This window comes from Ciconia boyciana, chromosome 2, assembly GCF_034638445.1.
Source record: "Ciconia boyciana chromosome 2, ASM3463844v1, whole genome shotgun sequence".
Classification (NCBI taxonomy): Eukaryota; Metazoa; Chordata; class Aves; order Ciconiiformes; family Ciconiidae; genus Ciconia; species Ciconia boyciana.
This window is the reverse complement of record NC_132935.1, coordinates 72,482,587-72,508,885: the sequence shown is the minus strand read 5'-3', so window position 1 is coordinate 72,508,885 and position 26,299 is coordinate 72,482,587. Positions and strand designations below refer to the sequence as shown.

The 26,299-nt window shown below is 40.7% G+C and overlaps 1 protein-coding gene across 2 annotated transcripts in view; it reads right to left on the bottom strand.

Moving 5' to 3' along the window:
* PTPN3 (protein tyrosine phosphatase non-receptor type 3) overlaps window positions 1–23,477 on the bottom strand; it is a 134,131-nt gene extending 110,654 nt beyond the window's left edge. For both annotated transcript variants that reach the window (XM_072852967.1, XM_072852969.1), the window contains exon 1: window positions 23,324–23,477. The gene's annotated coding sequence lies outside the window, so the exon portion shown is untranslated. The remainder of the gene's footprint in view (window positions 1–23,323) is intronic.
* Between the last annotated feature and the right edge of the window lie 2,822 nt (window positions 23,478–26,299).

The window sequence follows — 26,299 nt, the reverse complement described above, 5'->3', positions numbered from 1 at the left end:
ATATGAAGCTGTGTCCACACCTACAGTATTTGAGTAACCAAATAATGCCATTATTTATATATAATAAATAAATTATGCCCTCAAATTTTCTAAACCAAATAAGTAAGCATTCACCACTGAATTTTACAAAGACAATCTACTATAGTATTCTGACACCTCGGGTATCAAGTTAATTACCATAACAAAATTTAAATACAAAAAGATCTCATATTCTATTAGCAGGCAATAAACTGTATTTCATGAACCTATTGTACAACAGATGAGAACCATCATGTCAATTTTACTGCAAAGTAAAGTTGTGATAATTAAGCAGAATTTTAATTATCTGCATTACAGATTCAGGAAGGGATGTAGAAAAGCAAACAAACAAAAGCTCTCTCTAAAGATTAAGACAGATATATCCAAAACATACTTTCAAAGGGGAAATTCTACTGTTTTACTATATCCATTGTATCATACTAGTCAAGCAGTCTAGAAACTACCTGTGCTACTTCTACTGATTTTAAAGACACAGAAAAAACCTTAAAGTAAAACAGGGATTATCCGCACAAATATCACACTATCCACTAGGCTTGCAGGTCAATACTAATCTCTACCTCCTGTAGTGTAAAATAAATAAATAAATAGAAAATTCACTTTTCAGAAGTCACAGTGACAAAACTTTGCTGAGAATGTCAGAAAAGCATCAAGTCCCCATAGCATGTTTCCTATGTGAAGTATGCTGTTTTCTGATAGAGGACAACAGTTGAAAGTTACTGTCTATGGAGTTAAAAGACTACTGATCTACATTGAAACAACGTTTCATTTGCTAATGCAGCTTAATGGTCTATAAATAAATTTAAAAAAAAAATCACGACTTGCAGGTAATACCACCTCTTATGAATTGACTCCTACAGGTGTGTTAAAAAATACTTTCCAAAACAAGCCTCTCATCTTATCTCAACTGCATGTCCAAAGTAATTTTTTTCCTATATATTAATCAGTCCAATAAAAGACCTCTTTCTACAATTTTTCCCTCTGATTAACACATTACATACTTCACATCAAAGCTACAGTTACCAAACATTTCATTCTTTTCAACAGGTCTGATGTTATTGTACCTCACATTTCATCACCTTTGTTTAGAGTAAAATAAGTTTAAGCTGATTTTTAAAGAGGAGGAAAGAAGCAGTCTGTAGACAGAACAATGGAGTAGTGGATTCAACACAAGGCTGTGAATCTAAATGCCCATATTCTATTCCTGTTGTTGTCAAGAAGGGCATTTTGTGAACAGGTCACTTTTCTCCTCTCCAAATTGAACATGGATCATGACTCTAAAATAATTGCCAAAGAATACTTTTTAAAAACTTGAAAGAGCAGGAAGCATATTGTAGGCAACTAGATTGTGAACTAACAACTTAAGAGCTTCTTGTTACAGTGCTATCAACTTCCATAGCATGACTGGAAAGAGTTTCTACGAAGAACCGAACAGAGCTTAAGCGTGCTATGTCAGACAGATGCTGCCGCAGCAGTGACTGCCATCCATTGCAAGGGGGAGAGAAGGAGAACAAACACCTTAATCATGGCAGTGAGAGTATTAATGCCACAGAAAGCTAACCCCACCTTTAAAGAAAATGGAAATTCCATGTGAATCTCAGCGACACATTGTTACAAGACCTGAGAAATAGCCTGAATTTACAGATGACTGAGGTTTCTTTCTTGCATGGGCACACTTGAGTAGTGGATCAAGATCATGAAACCTACCTGCCACCTGAAAATGGGGTGAAAAGCAAATAAAAGATAAAGAGCAAGAGGAGCAAATTCGGAACATCCCACACAGCAGTATGCAAAGCCTGCACTGGTGAAGTTCCCACCTTAGAATAATTTTGTGTTTTCAATTAAAATCTACCTCATCTACACATTTAATCAATAAAATTGTTAAAAGTTTGGAAGTCCTGGGATCTCCAGCTGCCTAAGGTTCATTTGAAATATTCAGATACTAAAGAAAGCTAGCTATAGTAGTGATGTCTTCACAAGCTTACACACATCCAACATCAGGTGGTCTCCCAATACCAAACCTGCATATTTGCCCATCATTCCTGTTAAAGATTTCTAATATTGCCCACACATTAGCTAAAACAGTTCTTATTGTTTTCAAAAACCTCAGAAGCAGGCAAGCAACAGCCACCAAGACTGATGAGAAAAGTTTTCTGCTGCAAATAGTACTCAGCTGACAAACTCAAACAAGTTAAGTAATTTTTAATTATAGGCTAGATTTTGATCAGAACTCTTGATCCCATACTAGATAAACCCAATTTAAAGTTTTGCACTGTTACCCAGTGTTTTCCATTGATGGTCATTACTCAATTTGCTTCTCAACACAACATAGGACTGTGTGCCATTCAAACTCGGGAAGAAAAAGTTTCATCGCTGGCAGCAAAAAATCCCAGTCCATATTTTTTGCAAGAAAACATTCCTGTTGGGAGAAACATCCAGAAGAAAGCCTACCTTGTAAATTGTGTTAATGAACAAAAAACACTCTTTAGAATTACTATGAATTATCTTTCTGCACCCAGCCTTTTCTTTCAGACCTTAAAGCTTCATGGAATTGTTTTCTATACATTCATGCTTCATGTACTTTATAATCCATGTTCTGCCATGAGCTTTCAAAATATATTCTCTCAAGCATGACAGAAGACTTTCTCTGCTGTAAAGCCTGCAGCCACAAAAGGTCTCTAAAGGGGTCTGGAACAAAGCACTGAAAATCGTGTAGTTAACTAGAGAATACTATTAAAAAAGATAAGATGGTAGAATAACCTAACCACAGTAATTCTTCCTTTAAAAAAAGGACACAATAGCAATCAAAAAATTAGAAGTTGTTATATTGTGGAGGGAATTTAAAACTGAGAACTTAACTTCGAGCTATACAGACAGAACAAAAATTTTCTTTTAGACGCTATGGTTGTATTCAATTTATCCTCCAGGACTGTTCAAAACGACACAAGTTCAAAAGATCCTAAAGTCTCACAAAACTAGTTTGTTTGAAGGAATTACACAAAGTTCTACCTCTTGACCTACAGGAAAGAGCATAAAAATGTGTCACAAAAGTCTTGTAACTCAGAGCCAGAACCTAAACAACGTGATGAAATTAAAACACCTCCTGATACTTTGATCATAACTGTTACATATTCAGATTAGCAAAACTGAAGGTGTTAATGTATGAAGGTTATTTGCCATGTGAGGTGACTGGGGGAGAAGAACTTCTCCAGAAAGTTTACAAACATGACATTTTGTAAGTTTTCAAGAAGAAAAAGCAAACAGACACTGTGAAAAGCCAGCCTACTAACATCTGCACTTTGTAAACAACTGTCATGGAAGAACAGTCTTCTGCTATTCCTTCCTCTCTACCTTCATCTCATCTTTCTTCCCATTTATGACTAGCTGACAAATTTACATCTTAAGCTTACCAAAGCACACCTTTCTTTTTTTCCTTTTTGGATTGTTACAGAGACTTCAAAACATCTAGAATCACATCAATTTATCATCTTCTAACAAGATCAAACTGTTTGCCAGGACCCGCAGTGGCACTAACTGCATACAGCTTTTGCACAAGTGCTATTCCTGCATGAAGAAAATAGGCAAACAAAAGAAAAGAGTAACTGCCACTCAAAATGGCTAGCCATTTTTCCAACCCTGCACATGCTAGGGTGTCCTCATTTTAAAAGAAGAAAGAAATTCCTACTCATAGTGAAGAAAAAAATAGAGTAAACATACAACAGGACATGTCCTAGCTTGCAAACAATCTGCGCTTTCTGTTTTGCCATCAGCATTTAAACAGTGAATGCTTTAGACCAGCGAAATCTAAACATTTACATCTTTACATCCCTGTTAGGCAATTTTTTCATCACCCTACAAGATTAACACGCACCTAGTGACCACAGCGTACCGTACCACAAGGAAACCGTTCTAAAAAGCATTCACCTAAAATAGATGCTCCTGCGTCTTTCCACCACTGCAAACACAGTGGCTGCTACCTTTTGGTCAGTTCCTTCTTTTCAACAAATTAATTCACTTAAGCCCCCAAATAGTCAAAAAGCAGCCGCTCAGTCAGCATGCAACGCAGCTTTGGTGCCAAGCTTAGGCAGAGGCTGCAGGCTGGCTGGATGGCCAGGTCCCTCCCTGGCAGCACAGAACACCTCCCCAGACCAGGGCAGGCAGAGCATCCTCCTGCCATCACAGGGTGGGTGAGAATATTGGGCCAACTTTTAGGAAAACACATGCTAAACCTTCTGCCATGAAGGTACCAAAGTGATACACTTATTTTTCTCAGTTGTGCGAGCTTTTAATTCACAGTGCTAACAAAGAGGGAAGTCTGCTTATTCCAGTGGCTAGAAATGATGTGAACAGGCGCAGGCACTCTTCTGACAGCTGCTGTCCGACCCCAAATCAAGGGGACCATACTGGGAAGCTGGAAACCTGAGGCCAGTGAAGGGGATACCCCTCAGGAGGCCGAGGGAAGGCAGCCTGCATTCATAGCAAGCAGGAGCCAGGCAAGCCATGACTGGAGTTTGGGAGAGTAAAATGGAGCGGGATAGAGTGTGATTTTGGAAAGGTGACTTGGTAAAGAGCTGCTTGCCCTTGAGTGGAGTACACCTTTGGCTTTGTTTTTTTGTTGTGTTTTAGGTTTTTTGGTGTTTTGTTGGGTTTGCTGTTTTTTCTTCAACTCTCCTACTGACATATAGCGCCTTCACAAGTAATTCAAGCCCACTTAGGTGGTTTTTGTTCATTTTTAACACAGCTATCCAACAAATAAGCGTTTATAACACAGCTTCCTGTTGCTATCTGAAGTAATGCAAGTCTCTTGAACTTTGTATTGACAAGCTTGTTAAAGCTCCCATACACAGCCGTGCTCACATAACTTACAGAATTAAATAACCTCCTTGTTTGAGAATGCATCTCTATTATCCACTATATATCAACTGCTGCTATTTTGCAGAGTTTTAAACTTGGAGGATAGTTTGGTTTTTAAGTTTCAAGTCACTTAATACACAAGACAATGCCAGGCATTTTTAAGCACACACACACCAAGTTTTGCCAAGTAGATCTGGCATTCCCCAATCCTTCCTATTTCAGCTTTTGTATTCCTGGCTGGCAGGTAGAATATTTATCTACTTCCCTCAAAGCAATCTTAGCATGCTGTGGCAACCGATTACAGAGGAATGCAGGCACTGGGCCAGCGCTGCTGGTTTATACTGAAACAGGAGCAAAAAAGGGAGAGCTTTGCTTATAGTGCTGAGATCTGGTATCTCTCTCCCAGTTCCCCCACCATTAGGCACTTTTGCATGGCAATGATAATGAGTAATGCCTCCCAATAGGCAAATTCCTCAAAACTTAATGTGGAAGGGCTGGGAGAGGCGAAGAGGGAGTTGACTGCAGCACCTTATCAGGTTAGAGCTATGATCACAGTACAGCTGGACTGGGAAACAGGACAGAAGTCCAGAACTACTGTTTTCTTTCTTTAGCATTTCTTTCACAACCCTGCAATACACCAGAAATATCTTTTAAAGAAAAGGCATCAAAACAAGGACTACTTGAAAACAGAATATTATGTTTCTGGTTTTGCTTAAGACTAGTCAATTGACCAAAAGCAAGTGATAAGGCAAATCAATGACAGAACAGCCGATTTCCCTGGAAAGAACTGATAGTCATGAGAACTTTAAAGGAGAAATTAATTTGAAATCAATTCTTCAAACAATGTTGTCAAGCTTATTTTACCTCAGTAACTGAATAGATTAACAACCTGATTTTAAAAGCTATTACCTAAAATTTTATACAGATTTCTAATATTTAAGCATATGCTGTGATCAGTAAAAGGTAATGGCCCCTATTCCAGATTGCCTACCCTAAGTTACACCTCCATTAAATAAACTAAGCCGAGTATTTTTTATCTTAATTGCTTTCCTAGTGCAAAATGTACCTTGTCATAACCAGGTAAGTGGTCTGCTTGCCCACAAGAGCTTTCTGAATGTGACATCAATATTTACACATGCTGAATGCACTCAACCCCCACCTGATCTTTGGAATCAAGGTACAAATTCTGGCCTATGCCATATACACTTTCCTACTATTAATAAAGCCCAGAATTTCACCTAAGCAAGTTTGTCCCTTGCAAAAATGGGGTGGGGATTCAACTTCTGCATGTAATGGGAATTAACTGCCAGATCTAGCCAAAACTTCACCAAAATTAGTAAGCAAGGTATCTAACATTCAACTGGGGTAAATTCATGCAGTAGCGTACAGTCTTCCTTTTGAAGCAATATGACAAGAACAGGAATCCTTTCAAAGTAAAGACAATTTGCAGGACTAGACAGAATTAAGTGGTAGAAGAGTTTTGTTGGGGACTGAATGCAGTGACAGGCTGGCTGCCTACCCTGAGCAAGCAAATGCAAAGCAGTCAAAGAGAAGCGCAGCAGCGTGCTTGGAAGGGAAGTCCGAGAACTTCATAGCAGAGCTCTGGCTGGGAAGCAGTTCAAAACCTTGAGGAAAAAATCACAAAGGGAACACCTCCTGGTTTGATTCATATTGCATTCATGAAGAAAGGGCTCCCCTTTCCATAAATTTCAAAAGCATTGTATCAGATAATGTTCAAATGGAAAAATAAATCAGAACTGATAAGGCTAACTGAATCAATTATTAGTGCAGGCTCTGTAGAGTATAGGGGGTTTCAAGTAGAATAAGCAGAAGACCAGACATGAAAACAAGTACTGGATGAATAAAAGCATAATGGGATGGGTTGGAACAAAGCAAACAGTAACAAGAGTATGACAGCAACGCAGAGTGGAGGAAGAAATTAGATAAGATCATGGAGGGGAGTTACTTGGCATCTTTAAAACGATTAATAAAGTTGGTTCCTAAGGAACTAGATCAGAGCCAGGCAAAAAAAAAAAAAAAAAAAGATTTAGGATAGGCGATGTTCTCATTTGTACAAATTCCTGATAGCAGCATTAAAAAAAAAGGGGGGGTTTAGGCCATCAATTACTGTGAAATACAAGATGGGGGTTTGGGGTGGGGTTTTTTGGTTGGTTGGTTTTTTTAATGCCCTTTGAAGTTTCTGCATCTTTTGTGGATTTCCCTTCATAAACATTAGATAGTATGATTTCATGCTGAGCCTGAAATGTTTCCTTGACAGCATTGCTTTTTAGTCCTAGTAAAATCTCAAACAATGTTATCTGCACAGTTGGGTAAGGAGTCAGATACATCTCATTCAACTATGTGGCATTCTCTTACTGCCAAATTTGTCATCTTTTTCTCCAATGTTACTCAAATACGTAGTGTACAGACAGCTGACTAACAGTGACCACATATGCACATAACTTTCTGTGCCAGATAGGCACTGCTAGACTTAAATATAGATCTTAAGTTCTTGTTTTCTAAACAGATAAAGATTTGACCTGCTAAAGTATAAAATATTTTGCCAGCATTCACTTTTAACGCTTCCAGACCAACTCCTCAGCTCCCCCCCATTACCATCCCCAGAAACAGAAGGAAATGAAAACCTCAGAAGAACAAAGATGACAACTCTATCCAGCAGCATTATTACAACCATCGTCATAGACCATACTAATTACTTTCTTCCACCCCAAGCTTCCCACCATATTTCAGCATACAACAGTTTAACAAATTGCCTTCTTCCTACCTCCAAGAACTTTATGCTCAATGACCAGTATTAAACTATTAACGAAAAAATTGTCAATATTGTCAAAGATGCACAAAATTGAACTAGTACACTGTAGTGTACTAAGCTTGTAAGAAAGAAATGTGTACATACACGTGGACTATGTTTATTTTTACTTAATACGTTGAATCACAGGTATGATACTGTAATTTGCTCCATAAGAAAACCAATGTTAATATAACTGTTTTGATTAATTAATCAAACATTTGGAAGGCCAAGAGAGCAGGATATCCAAATAGTTGAGGTAAAGTTAAGTCGTTATGAGGCTGTAGCACCTTTTCCTAAATGTATGAGTCCAGCTACTAGTGAATAAGTTTATTCCAGTTCCCTCTTTGTCAACTCTACTGTTACCAAGCCTAAGAAATTCAGTATCAAAATACAACTCTCATTAGAAATGCAGTAAAGAAAGGATTAAAAAATGTTTGTGACCAAAGGAGTCATGCATCTTTTGGAATAATACTGAAAGCCAAAATAAAGGAAATTAAAGAAAGATAAAAATTAATTTTGGTTTATTACAGCCAACTAACACCTCATTTGAAGCATTACTTAAGAGGAAAAAATAAACACCACAAAAACAAAAACCACAGAATAACCTGCCTCTCTTTCTGGGTAAAACACACCTTTTTCAAAAATTCAAAACATGAGTTTCAGATGGCCACTCTCCTCTGGTTTCCAGCCACGCAAACCTCCAAAACTGGACCACAAACTAGGCTCTAAACCCGAGTCTGGAAGTGAGCCCTGGCTGCGCTGGGCCCCCACCGTCCCCCGAAGTGAGCAGCTCCAGGGCCCTGAACCCCAGCACACCCCTGCCCACGCTGCAGCAGCAGTCTGACGCCATCAAACCACGCCATGCTGCTAAAACCCAACGTGGAGATTCAAGCAACTCATTAACCACGCGGCCGTAATTCCCCACCAGGGCACGAGAAGCAGGTTCACAAACAAGGCCAAGAGATGGTGTTTCCAGAGCACCTGCTAATGCAGGAGGTTCACAGCCTCATTGCTGATTACAAACCCCAGGGGAATCCTGTGCCCTGCCTGCCTGGGGAAAATGGACTCCTTGCCAGTAGTGGGCATTTAAAACTGCCAACTTCTTTATTTTAGGGCTAGCCCATTTGAGGATCTTTTCTCCCTTTCTTCCCCGCCCCGCCAAGGGAAGCTGTCACCTATATCATTATATTTGTAATTGTGCAAACAATAGTTAATTAGACATCTAGCTATCAGTACAGAAAGGTGACAGCAGGCCAGTGCCTGAAGCGGGGCTATGTGTTTGAACATGGCCTGTGACGGCTGCAATTAGGTTAAGGAGTCAGGAAAGAGTAAGAAACATCTACGTTGAACATCTCTTCTCACAGGCAAGCACAATGGAAACACCTTGCTCCACACTTCAAGAACAGGTCCTAAAGTGGCTAGGTTCCAGGGGAAAAAAAAGGTATGATTGATCTAAATGCAAAGAAACATATCAAACAATAAAAGGAAAAAAAAAAAGCAACAGCAACAACACAGGAGTTAAAAAAATAGAAAGTTTTTACTTAAGAGAAAAGCTGACCTTATAACTGTTTTTTCCCTGCTGAAATGTTTTTACTAGCTAAGACAACTGCCATGGATTCCCCTTAATAAAATAAAAAAAAATTAAAAAAAAAAAAGATAGCCTGAGAGTAACAGCCAAATTCAGAGGTAAGGGAGGAGTCATTATAAAACAGGCTTATAAAGTACATATATATGTACATGGCTTTGATTGCAAAGTTAAGCATTTCAAACAATATCCAAAAGTTGCTAAATAAAGTCAACTGAAATCATAACTAAGACAAGTAGTCCCTACACTTAATTTTACATGCAAGTCAGTCACAGGTTAACACACAAGGTTTTGAATATTTAAGTATATTTTGCCGTGAAGCAGCTTACAGGACTTTGTTGTCTCCAGTAAGAGACAATGAAGTTCCATTCTGAAAGTCAGGTCTAAATTTTTAGGTTTTCTGCTGCATCATACACATGTATTATATGTATTATATCATGTATTATACACACAGACATCACCATGCTAACACAGACCTTCAGATTATTTCCTGAGCCAGTACACAGCAGAATTTCCTTGGCACAATTTGAAAAGCTAGTTAGCATGCTGTTACAGGGAATGTCAAAAGAGTACATCGACTTTTGAATGATTTCTACAATAAACTACTGGGACAAAACCAAAAAGACTTGCTGCAGGAAGCCCAACCACTACAGTTGGCCATTTTGGAAAAAACGGGGGGGGGGAGAAAAAAACCCAAACCCCAGGATTTGTCTACCTCAAAGTGTCTTGAAACATATATATATCTCCACTATTTATAAGTTTGTCTTAACATGCTCAATTTGTTCTGCAACAAATATATCAATATATTATGTGTGTGTATATATATATGTACACACAGAGCCATAAAATCTTCTTCATTCAGACTTTCATCATTTATATATAACCAATAATAAAGCAAAAAAAGGTATTTGGTACTACTAGTCAAATGCTTTCTGATTATATTTGAAACTAGGTTTTTAAACACTACTCCAGCAGCATGGTGTACATAAGCAAAATCCTATAGGAGGCAACCTGACTGAGAGCTCTTTCCTCATTTTAGACTCTGCTCTCATATAAATAAAAATAACTGAGTATCAGTATTCTAGCTATTTCTCTAATATAGAACAACAGTGTCAACTCCCTTAATATGCGTACCATTGTGTGGTGGTAAAGTTTTGCATTAGTGGACTTATTTCCCACATTTATTTTCAGCAGGGGGAAAAAAAAAAATCTATTATTTTAACAAGATTTATATTATTGTCATTAAGCTATCACCAGTATCTTAGAAAAACATGGCTATGTATGACCTAGATCACAGAAACACACAAAAATCTAGGTTAGAAGGGATCTCTGGAGATCATCTGGTCTAACTGTTCTTGAAAGCAGGGCTTTAAAATAGATTTTCCAGGGTCCCATCAGGTCAAACCTTGACTATTTCCAGCAAGGAAGACTCCACCACTTCTCTAGGCAACATATTCCAAGGTTTAATAGTTCTCAAGGGAAAGATTTTTTTCACCTTATATCCAGGCATCTAATTAAAAAAAAACCCAAACCAACAGCAAAAAAACACACCACAACAAAAAAACCCAAACCACAAACAAACAAAACACAAAACCCCTCCATATAAATCAAAGAATAAACAGGTAGTTTAGTATACTAACAATTTCATAATTTCATCCTCAAATTTCAACACACTAACCTAAGGTATCACATTGTCCAATAATATAGTCTAAGTATGAAGTGAAGACTGACATCTCTGAATTGCAGAACTTATCCAACACTGGACAACTGTCATGTCTTAACACTAGCAATGCAGCAGGAACCAACAGGCATTAGAAGTTAATGTCTGCAGAATATTTATTTCAAGTAACTATAGTTTATGATATATGTAACTGTTAAAGTTATTTATTTATTATTGAATAATTTGGTAATATATCAGTGATTCCTTTTGGTGGCTACCATTCACTGTCCTCCTGAGTCAAAGGTATGCCAGGATGCCTCTGATCATGTATGTACTACTACTCTTATCCCTTAAGATCCTAGGCTGTCACCTCTCCAAGCCTGAGCTCTTCCTCTCTCTGCTCCCAGATCCCAAGCCTTCGAGTCCCACATACGCTTCGTAACACCAGTCCCCTCTCTCGTCTTTCCCAGCCATTAGTTGGAGGATGTAGAGTGAAGCAACGTAGGTAGCGGTTGAACCCAAGTCAAGCACCTGCTCACTCACTACCCTGTGGGCAAAACAATATATACACCTGCTGAGCCTCACACTGAAGCCCTATCCTTAGGGCAGGCACTAACCTTTTTATATAGTTCACAGCTTAATGTCTTCAAGACTTTTCAATTTTTATTTTTTTTTAATAAAGTGTGTTGAAACTAACCAACAGAATAGAACATTACTGGAGTAGTGATGGACAACCATCCTTTAGACAACAAAACAGACTCAGGAGCTGAACGTTCATTTGATCCAACACTCTTTTAGGTCACCTGACAGGACATCAAAGCTAAAAGTACTGAAAAAACAGAAACTTTCACCTTGCTTACTTGTCACACATCAACTGCCAAAAGGGATCTCAACGGATGGAAAGGAAGGAGACTAATAAAGCCAGGCTTGTCATGCTGTCTGACCTCTTCTGCTGGCGAGAGGCACATTCACCGTTCGCCTTGAAGCTGCCATCTAATCAGTCCAGTAAAACAGGCTTTTTTTATTACCCACGTTAAGAGTTCAACTTTACCTTATAACGTAGAGCAAATGGTTGTAAAGCCAGTTTTTCTCCTCACTGCCATAAAGAAAAGCAAACAAGCTTCAATGAACGACACAAGCCACCTCAAACCAAGAAAAGGCCATCATACAATTCTGGGTCCATGCACCTGGCAGCTGAGGACCATCAATACGCACAGGACTGACCCAGTGCTGCGACCATCCACACAACCGAGGTGACACTTAGGGGAACACTTTCTTCAGAGCGCCTATAAAATTTGGCCTACAATCTACTTCTGTAGAGAAAGTTGTAAGGACAAGCATGTTATCTTGGGCTTAGAAGTAATTTTACTTTTAATTAAGTTGTGGAGGGGATGCCACCAAGTTTGGCCTTTCAGTTAATGTTTTCTGTTTACAAATGTTTGGAGGATGGGAGGCAGAGGGAAAAACAGGAGACAAAAAAGCTACTTTTGCCTTTAGTAAATGAGGTGATAAAAAAAGCTACAGTGTCCGGCACTTGGCAGACTAAGCAACATGCAGATTTATTTTATTCATACTAGCTTAACACAGCTTGTATTTGTCTTTGGCTCCTTGCTTTGACACCCAAAAGAGAAATTTTAAACCAGTTCTCTTATACTGGGAAAGATGTACTTCCCAGGTAATTAGAAAAAAACAAACACAGAATGACCCTAGCACACAACATGACACTACTCCAAGTCAGTCAAACATAGCACGCCCTGGTTAACGAGTAACAGAGTTTGTAACTGATAATAGTAACAAAATCTCTTGCTCTTGAGACTACCCAATGACAGAGCTAACTTTAGACCCCAGTATGTCAGATTCTAGGGGCTCACTTGTTAAGACCACAGTTCAGTTCATTAATTAATCTCAGCAGATGCTATTGGAAAAGTTTGTTATCTATCAAAACTCCTTGTAATAAAGGGTCAGAGTCCTCCTTTTGTCCTTACTGTCCAGAGTCCTTACTTTTGTAAGTAAGCTTGATTTCCTACATATAAGGATCGCAACTCTCCTACAATCATTTTGCTCCAAGAGGATGTGGTTTTTTGAAGAAACATTATTTATATCATGTTTCCAGAATCAAAAATTCAACACAAATAACAGCAAGTTATTCCAGTGATGAATTACCTTTGTTACTAGGTCTATTCTGAATATACCCAGCTTCATATTCCACTGAATCATGGTGTTTGATTACCACAAAACCTACAATTGCTCACAAGTCAGGTATATCTGTTTAGAAACCAACTATAGTTAGATAAGTGGCACTTACTGTAAAACCAAATGTACCGCTATCTCAGGATGTGAAGCCTATATACTCAGCTCAACATAAATTAACATGTAATAAACAGGGTTTACCAATTTACCACAGATTTTAAACAACTCTGTAATTGTGTTCTTCTATTCATATCGATAAGAAGAAATAACTAATTTTACATTACAGAACAGAGTTAAGTGTAGTACTTCCATCACATCAAAATACAAGAATTTCACAATTAAGAAAAAAAAAAAACAAAAACAACCCCCAATGAGAGAGGCAGGAATGTGTAACAGCAGCCAGGCCACAGTGAAAACCTGGAGCAGGGCTTCCAGTGGTTTTGCTCTACACTTGGGTAACAAAACAAGTAATCCTTGGAGAGGGGCAAACTTCTTCCTAGAATGCTCAGTGAAACACCTGGACAGAAAAGAAAAAACAGAGAGTCTCCCATCTTTACCTAAGGAGTTAGAAATTAAGTGTGTAAATTCACCTTCATGTTATGTAATATATTGATAAGGAATTAAATCTCTAAGGAAATAGGGAAAAAAGTATTCAAAGCACTGTATTTGTGCTTAAGCATTTACCAAACATGTGAAGCTGGTGTCAAAAGGGTATTATCACAACACATAGCCCTCTGTTACTATCAAGCGTACAGACAGTTTCACCACAACAAGATGTCAAAGGTGCTATACCGAATGCAACTGTGCATTTGTAAATAGCCAGGGGGTGGGGGTCATCATGGTGGTGAATTATTGTATAATAATGTACCAGAAAAGCACATGCTATTAATAAAAGTTAGCTGTTACCATTACACTGGCAGATAGGCATTTGTTTCACACTTTGAAGAAACCTGATGTTGCAAGCCTATGCATTCAGTGACAACAAAAGTATGATGCTCCCTATTCATTCCAGGGAGACACTACCTGATACACACAGCACACTGGCTAGAAGCAGAATGCTGTTAGTCAGTTAAGTGCTTCTTAATTGAACAGTAACAGCACACTCACATGCTCCATCAGTTATTTGGTACCTTTGGTCAAAGGTACCACATATCAGGACAGAATGAATGAAAAGTTTAAATATTTATCTGAAAAATAATGGAGTCACATCTGCTCAGAAAAGGCGTGAGACAAAAGAAAACACAACCTTTCCCATTATTAAACACTGAATCACTTCCTAGTTACCAAAAAAACACTGTGTTCCCCTTAATCCTGGAGCCTTATCAGCTCCCAGGTGCCAAACCAGCAGCTTCCTTCAGATAGGTATCTTTTTCTCCAGGTGTGCATTTTCAATATGAATAGGAAACATATATAACCAAAGCTGGAGAATAAATTTAAAATCTACTGAATTTAATGAACAGAAAGCTACAATTAAGACAGCTGCTTTACTACAAAACAATTGCTGGGGAGTGCTGAAATCTGTCAGGGATTTTTGGTCTCTTGCCACAGCAGTAGCGCACCCTCACTGGTGCAGTCCCACAGACTTTCCCTCAGCTTATGAAATTTTCTGGCAACTACTTCAAAGAACTGTGTTGCTAAAGTCAAACAACAAATCTGAAAGCAAGAAGAATCAGTTGCTGAAGGTTTTTTTGTTTTTAACAAAAAAAAAGCTCCACCATGGATGCAAATATAAAAAACCACTTGTGTGCAGTCTTATTAAAAGCTACTGTTAATTTAATATACATGGAGTACAGTATCACAGTATTTTCACAGATGAAGAGTTGCCCAATATTTGTAAATCTGAATTTTCTCAGTGACACCTCAAATTGCTTATTACTTTTGGTGTAAAATGGAAAGTATTGATCCCCTCCCCAAAACTGTTCCCTACAATTATATATTGTAAAAATAAATATTTGTGATTATATCACTGGCTTTCAGAATCGTAACAAACAGCCACCAAATGCTGCATACCTCGATGACCAGCCTAAGCTGTGTTGTTCTACTATTTTTTAAAATTATTTTATTAAATACATGGACAGTTTAAGTTCTTAACTAGGTATGCAAACTCACACATGACTAAATTCTTAGCAACATTTTCAGATGTCATGCAAAACAAGTTATATTTATAGAAACAAGTTTTGAAGAGGAAAAAGGTTTATGATCCTTAATAAAATAGTATCTTTCTGTAAAAAGATTCCCAAAAGACATGATCTCTTTTCAAACTAATCCTGAATAGAATAACGTACAAGATTAGTTTGAGAGTGGCTTATGCTCTACCCAAACTAAAGTTCACCAATGAGTTTCCATGAAGCAAAATCTGTGACACTATTTTTACCAGGCATCTGAGAAAGCCATAGTTGGAGGTAGCAATGGGCAGGACAGAGACTGAAATTGCAACCAGGCTTTATATATCATTCACGTTAATAGAAGGATGGTTCTAATAAACAATTACCTCAATTGATAAATTAATTGAGAGAATCAAGATTTAAAACCACCGAGTTAGGCATATGCAAGGGTGGAAATCTTAATCAAACAACAGTAGTCTAGAGAGCGCCGTGTGAAAGACTGAACTATCAGAGTTCAAGAACTTGACCTCCTTAAAGCCTCCTGATAATTAACATAATCCATTGACATACTGGACCCAAAAATAAGAAGCCAGGGACATGATAAAAGCTTGAACTATACCATAACTATGGAGTTAATCCACACTGTAGGCCAGGATGTTAGCCAAAATTTTTTAAACTAGTTTCCAAGGTGCTTTAATAAATCTTTACTTTTTTATATATATATATGTATGGCTAGAAGCATGTGCATAAACTAGAAACTGTCCCATCCCATAACAACCACTGAAAGGCAATCAGGACAACTTGTGCTCACTAGGTTGCTCAAAGACACCTTTCTTTCCTATAGTAAACATGGACTAACACATTCTGAAATAACAACATGAAGATAAGGCAAGCTGTACTTTAGCATATGCTAGCTGATCTTCAACTTGACCAAAGTACAGCCTCCTTCATCTGCAGACTAGAGATTGTTAACATGTTATTTAGAACATTAGCAACACATTCAAGAAGTTACCCTCTTCCAGACAAACCACTAGCATTGAAGCAACCACAGCAATCAAAAAGTATTTGCATGCACTTAACTTCAGGGACATGTCCAAGTTTGCCTACAAGCAAAAGCTGTGCCTCTACCTGTACCATTAGAGTTCAAGAAGTGCAGTCCTTTCCTGTTTATGTAAGAACATGAAAAAAAAAGAAAATTGCCAAAATTATGAAAACTATTTGATACTGATACAGATGTAGAAATAGAAGCCAACTGCACATACATCCAATACTTGGGATAAAAATATTAAGCTTTAAAAGAAACCACCAAAACACAGTGAAAGAGCAGAGATCAGACCTCTGCATACTCAGGGCCAATCCCTGTGAGATGCCCCATGTTGAACAACAGGATCCATATTCACACAGCTGTAGGCAAAACAACACAACAACACTACTACAGTACAAAACCCCACACATATACAAGTCACAGCTCAGGCGCCCAGCTTTGATTCATAAAATGTGTCATTCCACAGAGCGTAACCATATCACATAACTTGCTAGGAAAATAGCCATAGTTACTCATCACAGTTTGGTGTTATGAACCGCTTGCTTTCTGTAACACTACACACACCACATCAGAATCTGTCTGGGGGTGGTGGGAGAGGACAGTGGGAAATCAATGAACAAGACATCAAATCGTAACTACTTTGGTACTTTAAAGTGCAAACAAAACAGCATTTGACTTAATACTGAAATACTTTACTGTTGATTTCAGTTGCTTACAACTGCTCTTTTTCCAAAGGTATTTTTTAAAAAAATCTGGTTAATAGTGTAAATAATAAATGACTTTTGAAAAGGAGCTTTGTTTCTTGATATACAAAAAATGAAAAGGAAGCTTTATTTTGTGCATGTTATGTTTTACTTGATATTTAAAACGTATCACTGAGGCATCCAGCCTTGGTTAGTACTACTGGCATCTGCCAGAATCACTAAAATTAAAGCTGCTACCAAACCATTGGAACTGCATTTGCCAGCTACAAAGGTTGAAGCATTTTATGATTTCACATGAATTTTACCATTTCTTCTCTTTCAGAATATAAAAAATAAAAACAAAGTACACTTCAGTATTGTCCACTTTACTATTTCAGAAATGAAACCTTTTAGCTTGTTTGAAAGGTTATGTGAACTTAAAGGAAGAGTACATAATTAGTTTCATATTACATTACGATAGAAGAGCAAAGTAGAGTTAGAATCACGTTCTGTACATCCACTTTTCTTCTTGCAGAGAGCTTAAAAATATATTGATTTTGTTTTCACCTTGATTGATGAAAAACTTCTCGAACCCCTTGTAAAATTTTACTGCCCGCTATGATAACACATGTACAGGTTTGAATTAAGGACTGGTTTTTGCTCCCATTTTTCATGAATTTCCATGAGCAACATCACTAAATCTTAGTGGGGAAGTTCTAAAAAGAAAAACAAGATCCTTATGACTGGTAAGTTACTACCTTAATACTGCACAGTATTGATTAAGAGTAATTATCTAACCAGCTTCAGAGCACACGGAGAACTAGGTTGAATTAGGAAGATAAAAGCTGGCTGTTGATGATAGAAGTAGATAGAAGATGATACATGATAGAAAGTAGATGGCCGTGACAAGGCTTACTACATTACTTCTTGAAACATACCGAATTGGTCAGTATGAACCTATTGAATAGAAGCAAGCATGCGACATACTACTTTGGCTGTAGTTCTACTCTGTGATGCAAGGAAAATTATCTGTTTCTCTTTTGGAAAGCAATACCTTTCAAAAAGCCCCAAATTCCTTCTGCTAGAAAAGGTATTACGATCACTTAGCTTGAAGAGCTCCTCTGAATTTCAGATTCAAAAAAACACAGTTTCCCCAGCAGGGCTTTTAGTCTTACTTCAAAGCTTGGGACACTCTCCCTCTTCCCAACATACGTTGCCGTAAGTGCTTGCATGAAACCTAAACTTGCCAAGAGAGGTAACTGATTAAATTACAGACAACGTGGCAGATTAATGTATGGCTGTACCACGTGCAAGCTTCACTATTTCTTGTGATTTCAGTTTTGTTTGTAAAACTGCACCACTTCTCTACTGTTCTTTAAGCTTCACACAGAATAGTGATTTGCAGAAGTTTAATAGGGGGAACCTAGCCACAGAAATCAATCAGATTAGCCCAATCCTAATGATCTTCATTTCAAACAGAGGCAATTAGGATAATGTGCTGGATTCAGACTAAGGGCCTACAGCCTGCAGAGATCCACCGCATCCCTCATGCAGTGATACGCTCTCCTGTTAAATCAGCGGTGAGGATTCTCAGACAGAAGAACCACATTTAATAAAAGGAGAGGTGCTGTTATTGGACAAAGACATATGCCGAGATGAGACAGCAAGGCCCCGTGAGAAAAGAAGGCCCTCAAACTGTGGAAGTGTGCCAGCCAAAGCCGGAGGAACGCTCAGAACAGTGAAAACATTTCTGCTTTTACCTTTTTCAACTTTTTTTCTGGAAACTGATTTAAAAATACCTCATGTCTTATTGAGGAGGGCCAGGTAGAGAATCTGTATTCCAAATGTATGCCCAGAGCCCAGATTTTGCTTAGACTTCTCAAACTTGGAAGCCAAGAGCACATGGGACTCACCAGATGAACGACAGTACAGCAGTGCTTTGAGCACCTACAAGGTTTTGAAGTTTCTCTTGAATCTTCCCGGCCCAGCAGATGGGAACCCTTTGTTGCCATTACTCATCTGCAATGTTTAGAAATCCAAAACATAAAATCTAGCAGATAGGCACGACCAGACATCAGCATCATGATGATTTCAGCACAGCTCAAGGGACTGAATTACACAAGGAAGCATCAGTGTTTTCCTTAGGGAGAAGGCTCTTCAAGAGTTTGAATGCAGTTTACCTACAGGAGTAATGTAAAAATTAAGACCAAAAAAGCTTTATAAAGCACATGATTGGAGAATGTCTTCTATATTATCTGATTTCCTAGCATTTCATGAACTATTTTCTGCAGAAGGATATGAAAGGAAGAAAGAAAAGGAGTACAAAGTCCTATATAGGACACATGACTAAGTTTCATATTACAATGCTAATAATAGAAATAAGAACTCATAGTAAGGTTCAGTACACACTGATATGAAGGCAATGGTATCTTAGGGTATGGGGAGATTAGAATAAATAATCTCAAGATAAGTCAGGATGGAACTTGCAGCACATCTGTTACTCCACTCCAACTGCCTCTGCACTTGCTCTTCCCCCTCAGTAAACACCCCAACAGAATAACTTACCTCCCATTAATTCACACTTGTCATGAGGTAAGACTGTACACACCCCTTCTGATTTCTAGGCCTTGATAACAAGAAAACACTATAGCTCATGAAAAGCATCTAACTCCAAAACAAAACTGTAGGCAATACTGACACTTCCACATAGCTTGGAGTAAGTTGCCTAAACCCTGCCTTTCCTGTGGGCTTACGATACAACCCCAGCTCAGAATTACCTGTTGATTGGTCTGGGTAGCTTCCTACTCAAGTGAAAGCTGTCCCATGTTCTAGCCCAAGGTATCTGATGCTCCCATCAGGGGGATTCTCACCACAAGCCAGACACCTGTAAGCTGGAAGCGCCAGTGCTCATCAACGTTGTTGACTGACCTCGTGCGCTTACCACCGTAGAACAAAATATACATTGCACTGCTACACGTAGGTAGCCAGAAAATAAGAGAAACCAATGCTACAAACTAACACCAACTAATATGAGGAGGAATTAAAATAAGTAATTTTGGCTTAGTATACTCAAAGCTGTAGTTCTGGGAAAACAACTGAAAAATGTTGTTCTCTCGCTTTTCCACTTCAGTGCAAACTTTTCAGTAGATGACCGCGTGCTGTTGCCTCTGACAGCAACCAGTTCTCAACTTCATGGTTATAAAGCTTATGGCATTGTTTCACATTCAAAAAAACATGCCACAAGGTTCCTACAAAACTTACAATGCACATTTACCATATTTAAAATAACATGGTTGGTAACAATGGTCCTCTTCACCATTAAGTGTCAGTTTGCTTTTAACTGCTCAATTTGTAACTAACAATCTTATGTATGGATTCCCACATGGCAAAAATTATTTGTGAACACACAAAGTGACAAAACAGAAGAGCTGCTCACTGTACCTGCATTTAGTCCACCTTGGAGAATTTAACATTAATGGCTTCTGTATGCACCATTTTTAGTGTTGTGCCTATGTAAGGTTACTCTTTTAGTGTCTATGTAAAGCTATTATTTACCCATCAGTACAAAAAGTAGGTCACAGCTTAGAAATTTATAGAATCACAGAATCATTTAAGTTGGAAAAGACCCTTAGGATCATTGAGTCCAACCGTAAACCTAACACTGCCATGTCCACCACTAAACCATGTCCCTAAGCGTCACATCTACACATCTTTTAAATACCTCCAAGGATGGTGACTCAGCCACGTCCCTGGGCAGCCTGTTCCAGTGCTTGACAATCCTTCTGGTGAAGAAGTTTTTCATAATATCCAATCTAAACCTGCCCTGGCATAACTTAAGGCTAATTCCTCTTGTCCAATGGCTTGTTACTTGGGAGAAGAGACCGACCCCCACCTCGCTACAACCTCCTTTCAGGTAGTTGTAGAGAGCAATAAGGTCTCCCCTGAGACAACTGTATGGGCAACTGTCTCTATTATAATACTGACTATTAAAAAAACCTACCCAAGATCTTTAGAAATTAGTTGCTATTTTAGACCACTGGAGTGGATGAAAACAAGATCTATCACGTGACAAGTCATGAACATATGCTAGTGTGGTTACTACCACACTACCTTTTTCATTATCATCCTCTGCATTAAGCATATTACACCAATAATACAAATTAATAAATGAAGAAGCAATTATGGAGCTTTCTGGATATGCCATTAAATTACAAAGTTCACTTAACTATAGTCTTATTACAGTCTTAGTTTGTACTAAAAGTATTTTGGATGTGTAGGGGTAAAAAGATAAGTATTGTACAGTACAACGTGTCACTGTAATATTACCCAAAATTTTTGTCCTGAAATCATGAACTGTCCCACTCTTAGAATGTGCAAAAAAGATGATAATGGACACAGAAGAAATGCTTATTAAATCAGAGAGAGAGACGACAAGTGTTAAAAGCTTTTCCAGGAATGTACTGCCAGCAATATTAGGTGTTTAATGAAACAAAATCAATCTTATCAACACAAGTTGGTTCTTCAAATGAGCTGTTTTGTTAACTGTACTTCAAAGTACGTGGAATATTACATTTTTCTTATGAACTAAAAAAAAAAAAAAAAAAAGATGTATTAGACATTTGTCACCAACCCATCAAGACATTTTTGCCACAAGACAGTGCCAGAGAATGTCAGCAGCATAAAAGTTTTGTATTTGTATTTCATTAGCAAGTTTTTCCAGATACTGTAATTAAGCAGACTTTTCTTCCCCACATTCCTGTTTGTTAACGGTTTCCTTCACAATCAAAACCACCCAGGTAATAAGGGCAACTTGTTTCTTCTACAGACTAGTTTCAGATAAATTTAAAAAAAAAAAAAGTGAAAGTGCAACTCCCCTCCAAAGCTAAGTAAGTATTCTACACATCTAAATTAATTTTTTATAAATAATTTTTCTATGCAGTTCTGTGCAAAATTAGTACTTCAGTAATATTTCTACGAAAAAGAAAGTTTTTGGATGATCAAAGTAGCAGTACCAGTCTTTAATATTATCAAAGCACTAACTTGTTCTGATTTCTATTACACAGGTATTAAAGCAGGAGCAATTTGTAAGACAAGCTGTACAGCCACGAGGGAAGCAACCATCCTAGCAGGGAAAACCAAAAAAAACCCCCTGTATCTTCGAAAGGGAGGAAAGCAGCATGCAACAGAAGGAGAGGCTGACTAGTAATAATCTCAGTAAAGAGAGGAAATGAGAAATGCTTTAAGATTAATGGGAATTTTATATTTAAAAAAATATCACCTTTTACTGTCTTTGCATCTGTTTCACAACACCAATAAGGTAACGTGTTTTCACACTTCACATATATTTATATATGTGTTAGATATATTATAGGTATGGATATATAGGTATTTGGATTGGTATATGGATTATAGGTATTGGAGATTATTATATCTCCACACTGTAAATCGGCACCCAAAACGCTGAAAGTAACCACTGTGGAGATCCGGCAGCCTTTGAGGTGAGGTAGCTCCTGGTAACTAGTCTGTGGGACTGTATCTCAGGGCTTGGAGTTGTGACTCCATGTCAGACCCGTGCCGAGCAGCCGTCCGTCCGTCCGTGTGGGCAGGGGTACGGGCAGGGCCTCCCTGCGCCCGCAGCGCTCCTCTCCTAAACCCGCCTCAGGCACTCGGTGCCCGGACGGGCTCGAGAAAACTCCTAGCCGCGGTGCTCCGCCAACGATTTGAGAGAAGAAAAGGTCGGATGAGGGAAGGAGCCAAACCAGCCCTATGAGACGAGTCAGCAAAGGCTAGCGCAGGAGCGAGCGGGGTCGGGACCTTCCCCCGTTCCCCCCCCCGGGGACCCGACGGTGCCCACCTGCCGGGCCGCCGGGCCGCAGCGCCCTCACACCCCGCTGAAAACACAAGGCGCGGCAGGGAACAGAAGACGGAGGGACCCCACCGAGCAGCGCCGCGCCTCGGGGCACCCCGAGCCGTCCGCTCCCCACCGCCACGGCACGGCTGGCTGCAGGCTGACAGCCAGCCCGGCAGCGCCGCTCACCTTCCCGTTTGCTTCCCCCCTCGCCCCCGCTCCAGCCCCGCCAGCCGCCGGGAGCTGCCCTCGCCCCCGCCGCCGTTTTCCCGCGGGGCCAGCGGCCAGCCCGACACCGGCGCGGGGCCAGCTGCCCGCCCGGGCACTCCGCCGGCCGGCCGAGGAGGAGGGAGGGAGGGAGGGAGGCGCGGGGGCGGCCCCGGCGGCACCGCCGCCCCCGCCTCCCGGAGGCGCCCCAGCGGCGCCAACTTTCCCCGCAGCCCGGCTTCCGCGCCCCGCGCCTCTCCCGCAACCGCCGCCCCGCCCGGTACCTGCCGCGCCGCACCGCACCGCGCCGCGCCGCCGCCGCCGCCCCGTTCCCCCAGGGGGCGCGGAAGGCCGTTACGGCCGTTGCGGCCGCCGCCACCGCGCAGACCGAGCCGAGCAGGTGCGGAGCGCGAGACCACGCAACTGACCCCGCTCCCACCGCCGCCGGCTCCTGCGCCTGGGCTGGGCGGGCGGGGCGGGGCGGGGCGGGGAGGGAGGGGCGGCGAGGAGCGCGCCCGCCCCCTAGCGGAGGGCCCGGCCGGGACCGGCAGTCCCCCCCCCTCCGTCCTCAACTCCCCGCTTCGGCTCCACTCGGATTCCTTCGGCACTTTCCGCCGCTTCCGGAAGGGGGAACGGGCGAGGCGGGGCGGGGGGGTGAGTGGAAGCGGAGTCCCCCCGGGGGGGGGCTCCAGCCCCCCCTCACCGCCCCGCGGCGGGCGCGCATGCGCCCTGGCCGGGGCTGCCTGGCGGGCACCTGTCCCCGCACGGCAGGGCTGCCCGGGCGGCGGCCGTGGCGGCCCCGGTCCCTGCTGAGTCCCTGCCCCAGCGGGAGGGCAGGGTCTGCTCCCGGAGCCGCCCCGCCTGCGGCGTGCGGGCTGTACCTCCTGGCTGCGGGGCGCGTAGGAGTTTTAGTGCGGGGCTTCCCAGGTTAGCAGGAGGTTGGCGAGGCCCGCCTCAGCCGCTTGAGGCCCAGGCCAGCTGACAGGCTGTGCGAGGAAACGAGGAACTGGTGTCTACTTGCGTTATCGCCTGGGTTAGTAACGAGGCAAATGCAGAGGTATGCGAAGCAGCATCAAAGAAAGCAGTTTTTAGCTTCTCCTGATGGGAGGTGGACAGGTCTAGCCGCCAGCGAGGCCGGGGGCTGAGGTCCCCAGAAGGCATGGGGAGGCATACCATGCCTGCTGCTTTCCTCTCGCTTCCCTACTTTGTACAGGGCATGCTGCAGCACTGTGCAGAGGGATTAGCTCAGGTCTTGCAAGCAGCGTAACTGTGTCAGAGCAACTCTACACCCATGCTAATTAACTGAGCCTTTCAGCAGAGCTAATTAACTGAAGCAGAATACCTCAATGGCCAAGCAATTCGGTGGTATGTTTTCTCCAGTGGCAAAGCCGGTTAAAGAAATTTCCAGATGCTCGTTCCTGCCCTTGTGGCACAGTTGTGCTAATGCAACCGTGAGATCAGTGAAACAGTCCAGGTTAAAGCATACACAAAACCTCTCCAAAAATGTGTGAAACTTGCATGTTATTTCCCTGATCTGTTTTGGACTCTGTCCTCAGACATCTCTGTTAACACAAATTCAGGGGTGGGAGCAGGAAGAGAGTTAATTGCTGTGCCAGAAGCTCTGTGAAAGAGACACAGATCCAGAGAAAACTGAGAGTCCCGCCAGAGAAAAGCATATCAGACTATTTCTTGACATGGCTATATTGTTTCAAATTCCAAAATTACCCGTTCCAAACTTAATTTAGGGACCTCTGTGCTGCATTGCATAGTATAAATATGCCTGCAGTGGAGATGTGGCTCTCTAAAATGCAACTTGGTTGTTGCAGGCTGCCTGCTCTGTACTGCTCATCTAGTCCACCATTCCTCAGTAGGCTGCTCTGCTGGCTAGTTTGGGTGAAGTAACTTGAAGGTAGCAACTCCAGATGCAGTGAAAGCAGGAGAATGGGAGCCAGTTTGTGCCTGTCTACACAGAACTGCCTATCTAAATTTGAGTACTGGGAGGAGCATAACTATATCACATGTTTTCCCACCAGGGACAATGCACACTGCTGCTCAGCATGGCTGATTCACAGGGTTTTTTCAGATTTCCTGCAGGTTCCTCTGGACAGTTCTGTCTTACGCTCGTAAACGTGCTCATTAAGACCTACTCTGAAGAGCGATCTATCCAAAAGACTTGATTGAGGAAGCCATCTAATAATCTAATCCCTCTTCATTTATGAAAAGTGCGTAGACTTAATCTTCTACACATTTAAATCCTAATGAAATATTCAAAGTCAACAGGCTTCATTCTAGTTAACTGGTTCTGAGACTCAAAGTGGGAATAAGTTCATTTGTTAACACTGTAAAATTCCTCTGGAGTGTGAGAATATTTAATTCTGGAATAAGGGAGTTTGTAAAAAAGCACTGGCATTGCCATCCCAGATCAGCTCATTAGGTTAGCGTGTTTCTAGCAGAACCTCTCCTTCTTAATGAGTGAGGATTAGACCCCTCTAACACTTTGTGTGCCATGGAAGGAAGTTAAACTTCCTTTAAACTGATATTCTGCATTTTCCAAACAGTCAAAATACTTTGTAAGCAATAGTCATCACCTCTTCCTTTAGAAGGAATGCAATAAAATGTGCTACATAACAGATACATGAAGTTAGTTAACACATGGTCGAGGCCCAAACTGCTGCTCCCCATATTAAAGGTTACTGCATCTTGCCCTCCACATAGTCCCATGTAAGTCTATAGGAGCATTAATTTAGTGACATGATAGCCAATACATTCCAATTAATCATAGTCAGGGCCTGATGACTTTTAGAGATGAAATATGAGTGTATTAGGCATTTGATCTAGTTGTACAATTCCTGTGTTTCCAGTAGGACTAAAGCTGTGCAGCTAGACAACTCTTTCATTGCAACATCAGAAATTACACTGTTGGACCCTGAATCAAATACATAATCCCAGTCTTCCTGTATGTTAAAACTTACCTGTTGTACCAAGCACTGTCAGTCTTACCAGTGAAGAAGACTATCCCCCTGCTCTATTGACTGGGAGTTGGAGATTTAATGGGAACAAACAGCTTCCTATTACATGCAATTACTTACAGCTCCGAAATTCATAGAGTCATAGAATCATAGAATATTATGTTGGAAGGGACCTCAAGGATCATCTGGTTCAACCTATCTTGGCAAAAGCACAGTCTAGACAAGACGGCCCAGCACCCTGTCCAGCTGAATCTTAGAAGTGTCCAGTGTTGGGGAATCCACCATTTCCCTGGGGAGATTATTCC